The following is a 4,766-nucleotide window of genomic DNA, read 5'->3' on the forward strand; positions in this document are numbered from 1 at the left end:
ACAGGTCATGGAGGTTGTGTGGTGAGCGTCCATACAGGCCATGGAGGTTGTGTGGTTAGCGTGCATACAGGTCATGGAGGTTGTGTGGTGAGTGTGCATACAGGCCATGGAGGTTGTGTGGTGAGTGTGCATACAGGTCATGGAGGTTGTGTGGTGAGCGTCCATACAGGTCATGGAGGTTGTGTGGTGAGCGTCCATACAGGCCATGGAGGTTGTGTGGTTAGCGTGCATACAGGTCATGGAGGTTGTGTGGTTAGCGTGCATACAGGTCATGGAGGTTGTGTGGTTAGCGTGCATACAGGCCATGGAGGTTGTGTGGTGAGTGTGCATACAGGTCATGGAGGTTGTGTGGTGAGCGTCCATACAGGTCATGGAGGTTGTGTGGTGAGCGTCCATACAGGCCATGGAGGTTGTGTGGTGAGCGTGCATACAGGTCATGGAGGTTGTGTGGTGTGCGTGCATACAGGCCATGGAGGTTGTGTGGTGAGCGTGCATACTGGCCATGGAAGTTGTGTGGTGAGTGTGCATACAGGCCATGGAGGTTGTGTGGTGAGCGTGCATACAGGTCATGGAGGTTGTGTGGTGAGTGTGCATACAGGCCATGGAGGTTGTGTGGTGAGTGTGCATACAGGTCATGGAGGTTGTGTGGTGAGCGTCCATACAGGTCATGGAGGTTGTGTGGTGAGCGTCCATACAGGTCATGGAGGTTGTGTGGTGAGCGTGCATACAGGTCATGGAGGTTGTGTGGTGTGCGTGCATACAGGCCATGGAAGTTGTGTGGTGAGCGTGCATACTGGCCATGGAAGTTGTGTGGTGAGTGTGCATACAGGCCATGGAGGTTGTGTGGTGAGCGTGCATACTGGCCATGGAGGTTGTGTGGTAAGTGTGCATACAGGCCATGGAGGTTATGTGGTGAGCGTGCATACAGGCCATGGAGGTTGTGTGGTGAGTGTGCATACTGGCCATGGAGGTTATGTGGTGAGCGTGCATACAGGACATGGAGGTTGTGTGGTGAGTGTGCATACAGGCCATGGAGGTTGTGTGGTGAGCGTACATACAGGTCATGGAGGTTGTGTGGTGAGCGTGCATACAGGCCATGGAGGTTGTGTGGTGAGCGTGCATACAGGCCATGGAAGTTGTGTGGTGAGTGTGCATACAGGCCATGGAGGTTGTGTGGTGAGCGTACATACAGGTCATGGAGGTTGTGTGGTGAGCGTGCATACAGGCCATGGAGGTTGTGTGGTGAGTGTGCATACAGGGCATGGAGGTTGTGTGGTGAGCGTGCATACAGGTCATGGAGGTTGTGTGGTGAGCGTGCATACAGGCCATGGAGGTTGTGTGGTGAGCGTGCATACAGGACATGGAGGTTGTGTGGTGAGTGTGCATACAGGCCATGGAGGTTGTGTGGTGAGTGTGCATACAGGACATGGAGGTTGTGTGGTGAGTGTGCATACAGGACATGGAGGTTGTGTGGTGTGCGTGAATACAGGTCATGGAGGTTGTGTGGTGAGTGTGCATACAGGACATGGAGGTTGTGTGGTGAGCGTGCATATAGGCCATGGAAGTTGTGTGGTGAGTGTGCATACAGGCCATGGAGGTTGTGTGGTGAGCGTGCATACAGGCCATGGAAGTTGTGTGGTGAGCGTGCATACAGGCCATGGAGGTTGTGTGGTGAGCGTGCATACAGGCCATGGAGGTTGTGTGGTGAGTGTGTATACAGGCCATGGAGGTTGTGTGGTGAGCGTGCATACAGGACATGGAGGTTGTGTGGTGTGCGTGAATACAGGTCATGGAGGTTGTGTGGTGAGCGTGCATACAGGCCATGGAGGTTGTGTGGTGAGCGTGCATACAGGCCATGGAGGTTGTGTGGTGAGCGTGCATACAGGCCATGGAGGTTGTGTGGTGAGCGTGCATACAGGACATGGAGGTTGTGTGGTGTGCGTGAATACAGGTCATGGAGGTTGTGTGGTGAGCGTGCATACAGGCCATGGAGGTTGTGTCGTGAGCGTGCATACAGGACATGGAGGTTGTGTGGTGAGCGTGCATACAGGCCATGGAGGTTGTGTGGTGAGCGTGCATACAGGACATGGAGGTTGTGTGGTGAGTGTGCATACAGGCCATGGAGGTTATGTGGTGAGCGTGCATACAGGACATGGAGGTTGTGTGGTGAGTGTGCATACAGGTCATGGAGGTTTTGTGGTGAGCGTGCATACAGGACATGGAGGTTGTGTGGTGAGCGTGCATACAGGCCATGGAGGGTGTGTGATGAGTGTGCATACTGGTCATGGAGGTTGTGTGGTGAGCGTGCATACAGGCCATGGAGATTGTGTGGTGAGCGTGCATACAGGCTATGGAGGTTGTGTGGTGAGTGTGCATACAGGCCATGGTGGTTGTGTGGTGAGCGTGCATACAGGACATGGAGGTTGTGTGGTGAGCGTGCATACAGGTCATGGAGGTTGTGTGGTGAGCGTGCATACAGGACATGGAGGTTGTGTGGTGAGTGTGCATACAGGTCATGGAGGTTTTGTGGTGAGCGTGCATACAGGCCATGGAGGTTGTGTGGTGAGCGTGCATACAGGTCATGGAGGGTGTGTGATGAGTGTGCATACTGGTCATGGAGGTTGTGTGGTGAGCGTGCATACAGGCCATGGAGATTGTGTGGTGAGCGTGCATACAGGCTATGGAGGTTGTGTGGTGAGCGTGCATACAGGTCATGGAGGTTGTGTGGTGAGCATACATACAGGCCATGGTGGTTGTGTGGTGAGCGTGCATACAGGACATGGAGGTTGTGTGGTGAGCGTGCATACAGGAAATGGAGGTTGTGTGGTGAGCTTGCATACAGGCCATGGAGGTTTTGTGGTGAGCGTGCATACAGGCCATGGAGGTTGTGTGGTGAGTGTGCATACAGGACATGGAGGTTGTGTGGTGAGCGTGCATACAGGCCATGGAGGTTTTGTGGTGAGCGTGCATACAGGCCATGGAGGTTTTGTGGTGAGCGTGCATACAGGCCATGGAGGTTGTGTGGTGAGCATACATACAGGCCATGGAAGTTGTGTGGTGAGTGTGCATACAGGACATGGAGGTTTTGTGGTGAGCGTGCATACAGGCCATGAAGGTTGCGTGGTGAGCATACATACAGGACATGGAGGTTGTGTGGTGAGTGTGCATACAGGTCATGAAGGTTGTGTGGTGAGCATACATACAGGCCATGGAAGTTGTGTGGTGAGTGTGCATACAGGACATGGAGGTTGTGTGGTGAGCGTGCATACAGGCCATGAAGGTTGTGTGGTGAGCATACATACAGGCCATGGATGTTGTGTGGTAAGCGTGCATATAGGTCATGGAGGTTGGGTGGTGAGCGTGCATACAGGCCATGGAGGTTGTGTGGTGAGCGTGCATACAGGACATGGAGGTTGCGTGGTGAGCGTGCATACAGGCCATGGAGGTTGTGTGGTGAGCGTGCATACAGGCCATGGAGGTTGTGTGGTGAGCGTGCATACAGGCCATGGAGGTTGTGTGGTGAGTGTGCATACAGGTCATGGAGGTTGTGTGGTGAGCGTGCATACAGGCCATGGAGGTTGCGTGGTGAGCGTACATATAGACCATGGAGGTTATGTGGTGAGCGTGCATACAGGCCATGGAGGTTGTGTGGTGAGCGTGCATACAGGCCATGGAGGTTGCGTGGTGAGCGTACATATAGACCATGGAGGTTATGTGGTGAGCGTGCATACAGGCCATGGAGGTTGTGTGGTGAACGTGCATACAGGCCATGGAGGTTGTGTGGTGAGCGTGCATACAGGTCATGGAGGTTGTGTGGTGAGCGTGCATACAGGCCATGGAGGTTGCATAGTGAGCGTGCATACAGGTCATGGAGGTTGTGTGGTGAGTGTGCATACAGGTCATGGAGGTTGTGTGGTGAGTGTGCATACAGGTCATGGAGGTTGTGTGGTGAGCGTGCATACAGGCCATGGAGGTTGCGTGGTGAGCGTGCATACAGGACATGGAGGTTGCGTGGTGAGCGTGCATACATGCCATGGAGGTTGGGTGGTGAGCGTGCATACAGGCCATGGAGGTTGCGTGCTGAGTGTGCATACATGCCATGGAGGTTGTGTGGTGAGCGTGCATACAGGCCATGAAGGTTGCGTGCTGAGTGTGCATACATGCCATGGAGGTTGTGTGGTGAGCGTGCATACAGGCCATGGAGGTTGTGTGGTGAGCGTGCATACACGACATTGAGGTTGCGTGGTGAGCGTGCATACAGGCCATGGAGGTTGTGTGGTGAGCGTGCATACAGGCCATGGAGGTTGCGTGGTGAGTGTGCAAACCAGCCATGGAGGTTGCGTGGTGAGCGTGCATACAGGCCATGGAGGTTGTGTGGTGAGCGTGCATACAGGCCATGGAGGTTGTGTGGTGAGCGTGCATACAGGCCATGGAGGTTGCGTGGTGAGTGTGCAAACCAGCCATGGAGGTTGCGTGGTGAGCGTGCATACAGGCCATGGAGGTTGTGTGGTGAGTGTGCATACAGGCCATGGAGGTTGTGTGGTGAGCGTGCATACAGGCCATGGAGGTTGTGTGTTGAACGTGCATACAGGTCATGGAGGTTGCGTGGTGAGCGTACATACAAGCCATGGAGGTTGAGTGGTGAGCGTGCATACAGGTCATGGAGGTTGCGTGGTGAGCGTGCATACAAGCCATGGAGGTTGCGTGGTGAGCGCACATATAGACCGTGGAGGTTGTGTGGTGAGCGTGCATACAGGTCATGGAGG

The sequence above is a fragment of the Phyllobates terribilis genome, unplaced genomic scaffold (genome assembly GCF_046119375.1).
Source record: "Phyllobates terribilis strain yellow unplaced genomic scaffold, ASM4611937v1 Scaffold_25__1_contigs__length_18738178, whole genome shotgun sequence".
Taxonomy (NCBI): domain Eukaryota; kingdom Metazoa; phylum Chordata; class Amphibia; order Anura; family Dendrobatidae; genus Phyllobates; species Phyllobates terribilis.